Genomic DNA, 14,384 nt, shown 5'->3' on the forward strand with positions numbered 1-14,384 from the left:
TGTCTAAGCTGCACTATTAACAGCAAGACTTTGGAAAGCTCGCTTTTAAACTGCAGCCTCCCTGGACTGGAGGGATTAACTTCCTCCTCTCTATAGACACAAGACAGGCATTAAGCTCCCTGTTTATTTATGTACCTTTGCCTGAACCACGCATTTTTTTCTTCATAGCTGGCATTTTACATATCTCTACATACTACTGACAATGTTTACAACATCTTCCATCACACCACAGTCATGGCAGATAACTTTGTATTTTGATGGCATTGCATAAGCATTAACAGCAAAGGATACATCTACCTAACTCTTCTTAAAGGTGTAACAACTGCTTCTGTTCTACATCCACTTTTCCAGTCATAACTCATTTGAAAACATACATTTTTATCTCATCAGGTGCTCTAGGAATTAGTTGGTAGGTGTCTTCATGTGTATGTGAGTTGTCAGTGTGATTCAGAGTTATCCTTAGACTTTAACACTCTCGCAATCCTTAACACCACTGCTGTTCTATTACCCCTACTGATCTATTCTGGAATGGGCAAAACTGGAACGGGCTAGACCTGAGGTCACTTTAAAAAGCTTTCAAAGCCAGAATTTTAGCACAGGTGGGAACAGGTGCCTTCTATTATTATATGCTGGTGTTTCACATCTTAACAACACATTTTCAACTACCATTTTACTCTGTGGAACTTGAATCACTTGGTCTGAAATTTTATTTGCCAGTTGATCTACATCATAGAAAAGCCCATAGAAGAATTCTTACTTTTATCTCTAGAGCAGGGTCTGAAGATGTAGTCAGCCACAAGGACAGAAGAATGCCCTGAACATCTAATTACAATCACTGAACTGAGAGTGTCTGGAGTCCAGTGGTAAAAATACAGCAGTAAATAAAAATGCACATGCCTGAGCAGGAGGGATACAGAATTAAAGCTGGACAGCAACACAGGCTTTGGAAAGTCAGACCACTGGAGTTTCTGTGTCTGCAATCTGTTCTTGGTAACAGTATATTTGTATGTAATTAAGCACAGGAAATAATCATCCATGCTTTCTTTGTTAATAATTGCAGCATCATTTAGAAAGTCCCTTTTCCTGGCTGAAGCAAACATTACTGCAGGAGATGTATAACCCAGCAAAGGTGACAGGATGAATGTGAAGGGCTTGCAGCACATCATGCCATGGGAAACTCTGCCATCTGGAGCACTAAACATGGCCATGGCACAGGTTCTTCCTAGCAGGTACCTCAGACACAAAGGATCACGTTTCCCTGACTCTGGTCATAGCTGACTCCACACTTCTCGGTAAATTGAGTGGCCTTTGCTTGCGGCTGTGTCTGTGCTGTCATGCAAGGAACAGATTGACTCTGGCTGGCAACGTTGGATTACTCCCTGGAGTTGACAAGTGCTTCGTCTTAGCCACATGTGCTTTGTTCAGTCTTTCAAAAGCCCTTTAAACTTCCACTGATTAGAGGTGGCTGAACTGAAAACAGAGCTCTGCCCTGGTTCTGATCAGCAAATAGAAGCTCAAGTGCTTCTTTGGCTTAAAGGTACGTGTATAAACCTAGCCTGGGAAATTTGCAGGTCACGTTTCTGTCAGGAGGCATTAAGTGCATGCTGCTTTATTTTAGGACACAATGTGATGAATCATTTTTTTTAAATGTTCTGGCACTTTTTCTTTGTGATCTGGCTTGAACCTTTCTCTGAAAAGTAAAAATAGTAACAAGACTTACTATCTTAGCTTTTTTTTTTTACAAGTTATTATTTTAATATCATTAAGCAGTTAATATTATTAAGTTTTTACCATTAAAACCATTCAGGAACATACAAATGTTTCAATACAAGAGAAAATTAAATTTGAGAACTTTTTTCTCTGATTGAAGTAGAGTTTCAGATAGAGGAAGCTGCTCTAGCTAACATTCTGTTAACTGAATCCTGGATCACTCTTAGTATTCTTGCATAGTCTGAGATGCTCATGAAAAGGAGCAAGAAGTTAGTTAGCAGGACTTGTTCTCATGATGGGAAGATAGGAGGAGAGCAGAGGAGCAAACCATGTGCTCATGCTTCTCTCTGCTGCTGCAATCCAGGATGTTTTGTGAGAGAGCAGACATTTCAAAGATCCCTACACCATGGTCAGCAGTCAGAACCAGTGAGATTCCCCTACAAGTGGATTACATTTTGAGTGTGGTCACTGTTATATTTGTTGATTCACTGGTGCACATATTTTGAAAAGTGTTTCTTTAAACAGTATGTATATGAAGTTGGAACGTGAAAGACTGAATATGTCTTGGTAAAATGACAGGTTGACAAAACACTTGTATTGACAAGCAGAGGATCTGTTGGGAGATAGGCAAAACCCGAAACACCCTTCAGCTGAGAATTTCAGGGCTGAAGTCCCTTCAGGAATTGGCTTTTTTTTCCATTCAATTTGGACAATGTTTTACATTTATTCTGAAAGGAGCTGGATTGTCACACTGTGAAATGCTTTGCTATAATAATGAAGTTTCATACCAATTCTGTTTTCATTACAAAACATTTGTAAAGTGGAAACAGAAAGGTCACTTAATTTTTAACTGTGAAAATCTCTAAAAATCTCTGGGGTAAAAAATTTCCTCAGTCTGAGTAGAATTACACCTGGCTAGAATTTGGTCCCTGAATCCTTTTTGTGTCTTACTTTATCAAGCAAGCAAATGTGAACACACACACCCAGCGGGGCTCAATCAGCTGTACCAAAAGCAAGAATGGAATTACCTCGATTTTGTCATTAGATGTGAGCCAAAATCTTAAGGATTGTTTTAAAAGGTTACTATTTTTTTTTTTAGGAGTTGTTCAGTGTTCTCATTTTTTAATTTGTCTGCAGACAGCAAAAGATGAAATATGAAAGACGCAGGAGTGTGTCTCGTATTTTCTGAAAGACTGAAATGACAAAGTCTCAGAAATCCTTTGTTTTTGTGAGATTTTCATCATCAAGAAGTCTGGATGGATCAGATAAGCTTCCTGACTTTGGGTACTTAGGTAGACTGATGAAACAGGATTGCAGGTTGCCCTGCTTTCAGATTACAGGCATTTTAGTATTTCTCTGCCTGCTCATGCATTGATTTTTGCACTTTGTGAGTATATAAAATGTGAGCTTTTAGTACAGGCTTGTGCTAAATTGCCACAGTTTCATACCAGAATAACAAAAGTGAAAGATTTGGCAGTAAGCCTCACAGAAAACTGTTCCCACAGCTCAAGCAATATCATGAGTTGTGAGGACTATTTTAAAGTCATTAATGCAGAATTCAGTGTGCTGTCTAATATACTGTGGTCTGAATGTGATAGAGATATCTGACTCAAAGGATGTACAGTGTAATATAAAGATATATTATTTTGAAATTTTTTCAAGACCATTGCTAAGGGAGCTATGAATATTTGAAGTTGTGTATTTTTCAAGTTTCATTGTTTTTTAAAATATACTAAGTACCTGAGGTTATTTCTTGCTGTAATAACAACTACCTATAAAAAAAAGGACTGAGTATGCTTTGCACAAATCTTCCCTAAAAGCAGTTAAACTAACTGTGCAATGATAAATCTGCAGGAGAAAAACCTGGGAATTGTCAGCTGAGAGAAGTGACCTGCAGTCTGCAGCCATCACAGAGGAACAGCTGAACAACTCTCACTCTGTTTCCAAAATTTCCCTTTTCCTGAATTAGTAAAGCTGGATATCTTCTGGAGATTCTGCACATTCTAGACAGTGAGTGGGATGACTAAGCCTCTGCTTAAACTGATAAGAGTGAAATTTAGAATCTATGAGGCCACTAATACCATCACCAACCTTTCCATAATCATAACAAAATTCTACCACATGTAAGAACAGAAAATGGGCCCACTTTATCTGTCAAAAAAAACTGTCCTGGGAAGCAAATCTCTGCAATATTTTTACTGTTTCCCTTTCCAGCACATCTCCAGGGAACAGTGGAAGACTATCACAGCTGCAGAGACAGAAGCCCACCTCCCTGTCACAGCCTCTGTCTAGCACAAAAGTGCGCAAAATTAGTGGGGAAAACAGATGCTTTGACATCTTCAAACATCTCCTGAATGCTTTTATTACCTCAGGATGCCACAGTGCTCATGTTGCTTGTTCAGCATTCAGGCACTACTGAAATGGGAAGATTCATTTTGCTCAAGACTTTAAAACACAGCCAAGTATTAGCTGTGCTATTTTTGGCAAACAAACATGTACAGACATCTTCTTTGATTGCTACTTTCTCAAAATCACTATAATTTCCAGCAGTTGCCAAGAAATTAATCCTGCTAGCAAGTCCCAACCCTCATTTCCACAGATAATGAGTGGATGGGGGGCAGCTAGTCCCTACTATCATAGCATTGTTCTGAATCTGCAGCTTACACCACCAAATGTTCCATGCTAAATTTATCACTGTTGATTACTTGCACGAATGCTCAGGGTGGCCTTTTGGGGATTTTTCTGGACTTTTGCTGGTGTGATACTTGACAGCCTTACCACAATAGAACAAAGCTATGATTATATCACTAGTAAACAACTCCCCTTCAAAAATAAAAAGAAAATAGGGAGACAAGGTATAGAAGAAATGAAGAAAATCCTGCAAGCCTGTTCCCAGACTCCAGACAATGCTAAGGGCAGATCCAGTGAATTTGTCCTATTGTTGTTTTTACCCAGACTAAATGCCTCTGACATACTGACACTTTTCCATCCATTTTTCACTACTGGATAAGATTCTTTGTTATGCTGGTATCTAGTACTTATCCTTCCACTACCTTCAAAATGGGGAGTAGTGAAAAGGAGGAAGCAGTTTCAAAGGTTTCTACTAAATTCTGATGTCCAAGCCCTGCTTACTGAATTTCAGTAAAAATAAGTGCCTAAATGTCCCAATCTTCCTTAATTCTTATAGTCAGTTTTTTATATTTAGTGGCTTTTTTCTCTATATGTTGTGCATTTTAACGTGTCATCATGAAGAGGGAAATAAGGCTCACAAGTGGTCTCACAAGAGAATCCTAAATCCAAACTACTGTTAATGTTCTCCTACTAAGGAGTTTAGCAAAAAAAGAGACAAATTTAAAAACACTCCCTAGCTTCCATCACCCACCCTATTGTTCCAACAATGTCACAGGAGAAAAAGCCATATACTACCCACAACTAGATCTTGTTGCATTAATTTTCCAACTCAAAAAAACAACTTTAAGGACACTTTCAGTTCTGCCAATCAATATTGTAGCGTGAGAATCAGTTTAATATTTTGATAGATGATGACTCATTCTCACATCTGAAAAATAAATGACATTAACTCTGAGATTAAGTCATTGACAAGACAGAGATAATCATATACATGTAGCATTATGCTGGTTTTATTACCCTGAATCTTTTAAGCCTGCACATATTCAACAAAGAAGTAATGTAAAATGGAAAATCCAATTAGCCCACGCATATGCTTCTTGAATACCACAACCACTACCAGCTCTGCATGTAGATGAACTGAACAATGCATCCACAGCTCATAAAATAATTGTCATATACAGCTCTGTAGCCTTGCATCTAGATTTTGCAAAAAGATGAATTTGCTTCATTTACAGATGATGAAAACATTAGGTGTTACATGTGTTAAAAAAAATACCTTTTATGTAAAACTTCAGCAAATCCATCTCATTTATAAATAAGTTTTAACAGTGGTCAAGGTAAGGAATGCTAAATCAAGAATGAGAATACTAGTTTTGAAGAAACCAGAATAAGAAAAAAATCCTAGAAAAACAACTGCATAATGAAAATCAAAATATATCTGTTTAATCTATATACACTGACAGTTTATGTATTTAGATTTAAAATTTGTGAGGCATACAGAAGACATTTCTTAATTCAAGAACACACTAATATTTCTGTGAAATATTTGGCAGCATAAATATGAGAGACTTTTTTGTTTTTCAATCTGAAATGAGCAAATTGCAAAATTAAGAGTTTCACAGGCCAAATTTGGTTTGTAGGCTCACAGCATCTCAATGCAAAGATGAGTATATTGAATTTCATGAGAAGCCTCAGGTTCAACCCGCATGGCTGTCAGGGAGAGCAGTCTAAGACCTTTCTGCTTTTGTTTTTCCAGTGCAAAGAAACTTTCAGCTTTCTTTCATAGGTCATGTTTCCAAATCCCTGTAGCCATATTTTATTCCAGATACCATTTTCCTGGGAAGGTTAGCAGAGAACTGTACACAGTATTTAAGGTCCAATAGCATCAACACTTCCTCACATGTGTGAGAATACATTGAACAATGTCACTAAAAATAGAAGCTAAGAATTGCCAAAATGATAATCTCAAGTCCCACAGCATGTCAATGGTACAGACTCCATCTTCCTCACATTGAAAACACACAAAAAACTTCTCTGAGCGGATGGAGTCCAGATGTTCAAAAGCATAACCACCAACAGCTGAGCCAGCCAGGACTGGACAAAATCAGATCATTAGAGGTCAGTGAACAGATTTTGCTCCTTCCTCTCTGAAGATAAGTCCCAAGGAAATGCCCAGTTTTCTTGCTGTCCCTCCATGCATTAACATTCCCTGAAAAGAAATGGGAAATACTGCCTAGATTTCTTTTCCACTCATGTCAAACATGTAGGTGTACAACCTCACACAACATGCAAAAATATGCAAGATTTGTCACTGGACAGAACAGAAGAAAATAAAGGCAAGAACTGACCCATTTCTATTTGGTTGACTTCATTGACTACATGGCCACTGCCAGTACAAATGTGTACTACCTACAACTTTAACAATAACTTATTATACTACTCCCTTTCAAATGCAGAAATGTGGAATACGTTATGATTTTATCACTGATATAGAAAAGATTATACTTTTGAAAAATGCAAAAGTTTCTATTATGGAATTTTTTATAAGTTTCTTTATTTGATTTTAAAACTTTTAAAATGCTTTAAGTGTGTGAAATTCAAATGCAGTATAACTGGGATTAGAGACTAATTTCAGAAAATAGAATGACAGCTACAGATATGCCAAATTTTCTCCTGCTTTGCAGTTCTTTGCATACATTTAGGACCCAGTATAACAAAGTACATGGATTCTGACTCCAGAATCTGTTCCCACAGTTCCTAATGTCTGTTTAGTAAGCCAAAGTCTGAGTGGCCCACAGGTACTAAACTGGCTCATAATACCCTCACTCAGCTGATGATGAATTCCTGATACTGTATGAAAAGACATGTATAGCTCAGCACATAAGTGTCTATAATTAAGAAGTTTCCATGAGAAAGCTGATGGCTGAGTTTAAAGTGCTACAGATCTCAGCAATTGTGCTTAGACACAGGACAGAGTCCTCCTCTCATTCCCCACAAAAAAGATAACCAGACCTGGGTCTCTCCAGATCTGTCTCTTCTTTCAGCTCATTTTTTTCTTTGACTCTTGTGGCATTTGGGGTATCACAAAATGAACCAATGCACAGACACTCCTGAGAATGCGTTCAGCAGCTTCTCAGGAAACAAGGTCAGTTTTCTGTGCATGTACACAAATGTAAATCCAACATACCCAGAAACCTCATGTTGCACCCAGTGTGCACACATCATCTGGCCTGAAAATCTCAGAGAAAACCACTGGATTCGCTGTAAAAAGTCAATTTGTCTGCATATCATCTACTGAACATTCTTGAGTATATTTGTTTAATAGGTAGTGTGGTATTTATAGTCACCACGTTTCAGATAATTAGGAAAATTGACATTTCTACTTTCAAATGTGCTTTTAATTTAGTCTCAAAACAAGAGAAAATCAGCCAGGAGCCAAAAGAGATGTCTAAATCCACAGCCCTGGCTGAGCTTGGCTTCAGCAGAGCATTATTTTTGCAGGAACTAAGATGGGGAATGAAAGAGCACCACAGGACAGAGACACTTTCATTCAGATTCATTCTAGCTAAAATGAAAGTGAAGTGCAATTAAAGCTTGGAGATTTTCCAAGGAGCTCTAAATAACAATACATCTTCCTTTTATTCAGATGTTAAAATAGCTTTCAAAGAAAACTTGATGAACATTTTAAATGTTTTATTTGCTTTAAAGCCCAAGAGAAATGGCCATATTCCTCTTTAACTTAAATCCTAAAAACCCAGTGAAAATATGTACTCTTCATTTAATCAAGATTTTTTTTTTAATCCTAAATTAGAATGATCTAACTTTAGGCCTTAAGTGTTAAAGAAATGTTTTCACCTTATTCTTCCTCTGTAGTTAGTGAAGAAGACTTGCACCCAGTCTGAGACCACTGTACTTTTTTCGTCTGGCTCCCACCACCAAATGCAGAGGGACTACTCCCAATCCACAGTAAAATCTGATTTTAGAGCTAAGCTGATCTCCTTTCACACCTCTCCTGTTCATCTGACTGCTCCAGTACTTGCCTGGATCCACTGTGGGATTGTTCAGGTATCTCCACCTGTAGAAAATGGATCTTCCCCTCCAGAAACGAGCTGCTTCCTGTCTCTAGCTCACTGAACCAGCCTACAGCACTTCAAGAATGAGCATGTCAAGCTCAGCCCAAGGCTGACAGTGAGCCTAGGAACACAGATGGAGGCGGAGGAGAGGCAAAAGGGACTAACAGCCCCATTGAGCAGCTCAGTTATGATATGAACCTGCACATCCTTAAGTGGTTTGATCAAATGGTTCAAAATAACTTCTAAATGATGGACCCTATTTATATATGTGTGTTGTTTCCATCTGGATCTGCTTATATTTATCTCTTAGGTATCTATAAAGATAGATATTTATCTTTATGTGAATATGTTTTTAATCAGGCTTTTCAAGCTTATGGTGTATATAACAGAAATAATTTCTTTTAGTTTTTATGTCCTCCAAGAACCAGTGGCTCATCTCTCTCCTTAAAGGGATGTTTTCACCTTTTCTGCTTCTCAAATTAAGTGATGACCTGATCTCAAATGATTCTTTAATAATTACCATGAGACATTTGCTAACAGAAACACTGTGGGGTCTAGCACACACAACTGGCTGAAATAGCCTCGTGTCATATATAGCTAAAATGGATGAATGAAAGATAATATTAATAAAACTTTGCACTTTTCTGAGTCCATCCTTCAAAGATCTCAAGGCACATAGAAAATGCTAAATTATTAAGACTCCTGAGATCATTAAAAATGCAAATAAGCATGCTTGTCTGCTAATTAATTTATTTATTGTGTTTGGGGAGAACTTGTATAACTGATTTATAACCCTCCAAAAATAAAGGTTTGTAATTGACATCTTCTTATTTACAGTGCAGCCACCAATTAATTTTGTAATTTATTTGTAGAAAACATTAAAAAAGCAATAATCTTTGTCTCTTATGTATTATGTTATAGAACAAAATAGCTGAATTTGAACAACAGCAAAAAAAATATTACCTTCAAATACCAATTAATTGTTTCTCAGTTTATAATGAATGAATCCTAATGCATGCAGTAGAACTAAATTCATGTCAAACAACTCTTTGGAATTAATAATTTGATAATTGTGTGAAAGATACTACATACAGTAAATTTTAATCTCTGAAATGCCCAATTTTCTTTTTGGAATCAAGTATTTTAACATTATCCTAATAGTCTCTTTATACTTCATGACAATCTGGAACAGAAATTTAAAGTTATGTGAATATTTTCAGGCTGCAGCTCTCTGGATAAAATTTCATGACTGGCATGGAGTGTATCTGCATTCTCAATCTGTTTTCTGTTCACCCAATTCACTTCTCAGGACAAGCCTATGTTACTCTTCATGAAAACATTTCAGGTGTAAGATTCACTTCCTTAAACATTTTATATAGATTTATTTATATATTAATTTATTTATTCTCATTCTCACTGGAAAAAAACTAAACAGTGCCACAGTTGCAGCAGGGATGATTGACATAGTTTAAAGGAGAGAAAACATGAACATGTTTTTTGATCAAGTCCTGTGTTTTGTTTAGCTTGTATTCTTTGCTGTGGCCCATTTAGCTTTGAAAGAGCTCAGCTTCTGATCTCTGTGCCATTCCCACTATATGCTCTAATCCTGCATCAACTCCTACAAGGACCTTTTATCTTACTAACAGAATCTGGGATGAAAGGAGACAAGATATGTAAAGTACCAAAGGCAACTTCCATGTGCTCACACTCTGCTAAATGTGGCTCAGTGACAGCTCTTCAGCATAAAGATATGCCAAAATAAATCAAACAGGACTCACCTCAAAAGCTGCTAAAAGAAGGGGCCAGCAGCCCCTTGGGATCACAGGGCTCTTCAAACTCCCTTTGTACTTCTCTCTGTTTTTTCCTTTTTTCAAGACAATGAAGATGGTGCCCATGCTCTGAGTTCACTGGAACAGAGGGTCTTCATCTGCCCTTCATCTTAAAAAAAACAAACCAACAAACAAAAACAAAAGACAAAATTCTACCCCAGTTTTCCCATTCAGATTTGCTGGAGAAAAACAAGCAGCACACATAAACCTCAAAGCTCCTGCTCTGAGACCTTTCTGACTAATATAGGACTTAAAGCAAGTATTCTTCTGCTAGAAAGAAATCCAACACAGTCACAGCTCCCACCCTTCAGCTCTGGTCAACTTCCTGGCAGAAGGGCTGCAAATGGTCTAACACAGGGTGACTGAAGTTTGGTTATGCCCTCATGTAGGAGTGTGTGTTACCTGATGACTTTAAGCAGAAAATGAAGTATTTCTGGCTGCAGGCCCTCATGCAAGGAAAGCAGTGTCTGTGCCCATGCAGGGTGTGCTGCAGTCATGCTGCAGACACCCCACTTGCAGGGAATGCAGGGCACTCCCTTCTAAGGCTTGGAGTGCAAGGTCTTTGCACTTGTTTTTGCTGAAAGCTCCACATGTATTTGTGGCAACCTGCTCTCTGTAGTGATGTGATAACATGGGAGGCTCACAGCCAGATTTTAAGGCACCCTGCAAATAGGGAAAATTTTATACAGAACATTTTAAAGTATTTTATTCTTTTAAAATACAATATCCAGATTGTCAAGTTTCCAGATCTGTTCTGAAAACTATATCAGCATGTCAGTAAAAGATATTAGTCTAATGACATATTAATGTGGCCTCAGTAGGAGACACCCAATTACGATGTTTCATACAGCTTCCTTCATCTCTTGCTGTGTATGGCTAATGAAAAAAGACAGGAAATTTTGGAGAAAGGAAGAAGAAGATGATAATTTTTTGAATCTGGCCCTCAGCAATTGTGGTCATCTGTGAAATTACTTTTTCTGTAAGCAGAAAATTCTCCCTTTGGATATTTAACGGAAGAGCAATGGAAAATGGAAAATGCTTCCATAGTGAATCAGGATAGTGTATTTAAAATGAAATTAATAAAGGATCAATGATATATAAAGGCCCAACTTCATTCCAGAAAGCATGAATACTTTATTGACTGTTAGATTTTTAAAAGAATCCTGGTTGTACTTTGCACATCATTCACAAAACCTTTTGCTCTGTAATTTGGATGATAGCTATACAGAAATTGGAGAATAAATCTCAATGGTTTAAGGGTGTATAATACAGGCAGATATCTTCTCCTCCAATTACATGCTCAGAACTACTCAGGTTATCTGTCAATCCACCATCAACCTGCCTCAGGTCTCAGCAGATACAAGTCTGCAGCAGAACAAAACTGATTTGTTGAGAGCCCTCTCCAGTAAAGTAGTAACTTTCTGCAGTTTTTTCCTTATTCAGGGCGGGGAAAAAAAAATAATTCTCCATTATTCTTTTTTTAATATTAAGCATATCAGCAAACCCTGGAGCTATGCAGAAAATCTACCCATCCTATCACTTTCAAGTACTTTCATAGTGTGCAACTAGTACTTGGCACTTTTCCATTGGTGGAAGAAGGATTTGATTTGATGTTAGTAACCTCCTCATCTGAGGGCCAGTGCTGGACTCCTTTGCTAGTGGGATATTTGCTAACAGAGGAAAAAATAAATCAGCTGGTGAGAAACCATGCATGAATTAACAGAGCATATATTGATCTTCACCCCTTTCCAGGAGCAGGAATAAAGGCAGTATGCACAGCAGTCATGTGGCTTGCTGGTCTCAGTGAGTAATGCTCTCTCCTTGCCATAAGCATTTTCACTATTTTCAGTTCCTGTTGGCTACAGTGGAAGCCAGTGGAGGTTGGAACTGAAGCAGCATTTTGTTGGCATGTGGGCAGTAATCCAGCAAAGCAAGAGCTTTTTACAATTCCATATGTGTCTATTTTCTCTCCCAAACAGACCATCCATCCCATTAGTCAAACGGTGTAAACAATTTTCTTGACAACAAAAAATGTATCACACATCAATCAAAAATAAAGTCTAATGTGCCAACTACTACCTCAGTTGAATGTGCCTTTTGCTTAACTTTATTTCAGCTGGTGTAACTCTGGCAAAAGTATGAAAATATCCACACAACCCAACCGATGGAGAGTTCTATGCTACTGCTATTACAGGTCCAGCAAATTCCACCTGAACAAGAATAATTCCACACAAATAGGAGAGATGCTCATCTGGCAATGCAGAGCTGCTCTGCAGTCAGACACCTCATTGCAGCACAGCTATTCTACAGAAGCCATTTTTGAGTCTACAAATTAAACTTGAAGAAAGCTTACAGCGTAATTACTGAAGTGAACAAGGACACAAAGGGAGGGAGGGAGGAAGGAATCTTTCTAAATGCTTGTAAGCTCCTTAGGGGGCTAATCTTCAGAGAAGGGAGGCATCAGAAATCAAATTTGATGAATAATTTTCTCAGTCCAGACAGCACTGAAATATCATCCGACACAGATATCCAGTTTATATCCAGCCCCCACTTCTGTTTAATGGTTAGATAATCATGGATCATAAGTTTAGTTTTAATAACAGCCACAGCAGACACTTTATTAGCAGATTTTGCAGGCTACAGGGTTGTCATTTGTCATTATAGCAATTTTCTGGTTTAAATACTGCATCAATTTGTTTCTCTTTTTTTTTTTTTTTTTTTTTTTTTTTTTCCCTCTCTGAATTAATGAGGTTAGGTCTACCTTCATTCTGATTCTCTGTTTCTATGAGTAACTACTTTGCCTATTTGAGAGTTTTCTGGGCTGAGAAAATGTAACACATACAGCTACTAACTCACAGGGCTTCTAAGAAAGAGCAGTAGTTTCCTCTTTGGAGCAACTAAAGAATTGTTCAGATTTATTCATTTTTCTGTAAATCAAAGTAAATTCTCTAAGAAATTGATAAGAAGTGTGTGTTGAAGAAAACCACTGACCCAGAAACTGCCCAGTGTTTAGGACACACGTTGCACCCCAGCTCTGGCAGTAAAGAGGAGGCATTGCCCTAGAATGACAGACACACGAGCACCTTCTGGAGTGAGCATCAGCTGCAAGATACACAGTGCACCTGGCCTTCCTTGTGTCCCCCATGGTGTTACTGTCCTGGTGGGGTTCCATGGCACAGAGAGCCTTTCTCCACCCTCCACATCAAAGCCAGGGGTGCTGCAGTGTGGATGTGCAGGCACATGCTACACAGCACAGCATTTTGCTTAAACCAAAATTGTGTGGTTTGACCAAAAGTCATCGTGGACAGTAAGAGCACAGCAGTGAAGAGGTCAATGATATTTAAGATATGAAATGAGGCTTTAGATAAAGTTTCACCTGGTCTATTGGAAGGTGTCCCTGCCCATGGCAGGGAGGTTAGAACTAGATGATGTTTAAGGTCCCTTCCAAGGCAAAGCATTCCAGAATTCTATGATAAATCACTAAGCTGCTTTGTGGCTCTGTTTTCTGAATAGCAGTGTTTACTGTTTGTAAAGCATTCCAAATGACTGATGTGTATGTTTATTGCCACAGTGCCAGCAGCTTTGAGGCATTATTTTAGTGGGAAAATTAGAAAGCTACTACAAATACTTAAAAAATAATCACCTCTTCTTTTTTGAAATTTCTCCTCAAAATCAGCATCACTTCTGTATGGTAGCATTATGTTTCTCCATCTGAAGTTGTCTGAGAGCACAGGCAACTGGTTAAATTTAACTGGAATTTTAAACAGAATGACATTCATGTGTTTTCCAGCTGTTTGTTCCCTTCAGAAGAAAAGCACTGTGGGTGGATGCTGTATCAGGAAGGGAGTGAAGTAGTCACAAAACCAGGAAAAAATGCATGCTCTGAGTATTTGAAAAGAGATAATCTTCATTTACAATGCATTTTTGCAAACTATTCAGGACCTTCAGTTCAGAATTTGCTTGTGGTTGCATTTGTGCAAGAGAAAACTATACATTTGAACATTACAAGCTGACTTGGAAGTGTCATAAACCATTTGAACATTACATACAGGTAACATCTTTAATGTTTTACAATTCTAATGTAACTGTCAAAGCTAGATTAGGGTCTTGTTTGTATTACAACCTTTAGCACTTTGGCCAG

At 37.9% G+C, this 14,384-nt stretch overlaps 1 long non-coding RNA gene across 5 annotated transcripts in view; it reads right to left on the minus strand.

Moving 5' to 3' along the window:
* Window positions 1-14,384, minus strand: part of LOC111934127 (uncharacterized) — a 244,390-nt gene that overhangs the window by 4,673 nt on the left and 225,333 nt on the right. For 3 of the 5 annotated variants that reach the window (XR_015275607.1, XR_015275604.1, XR_015275609.1), the window contains one exon: window positions 10,193-10,352. This is a non-coding gene — a long non-coding RNA (uncharacterized LOC111934127). Of the gene's footprint in view, window positions 1-757; window positions 1,691-10,192; window positions 10,353-14,384 lie in introns of those variants that run through there. The other 2 variants (XR_015275614.1, XR_015275613.1) reach the window with 1 other exon arrangement.

The sequence above is a fragment of the Cyanistes caeruleus genome, chromosome 13, assembly GCF_971803275.1.
Source record: "Cyanistes caeruleus chromosome 13, bCyaCae1.hap1.1, whole genome shotgun sequence".
Lineage (NCBI taxonomy): Eukaryota > Metazoa > Chordata > Aves > Passeriformes > Paridae > Cyanistes > Cyanistes caeruleus.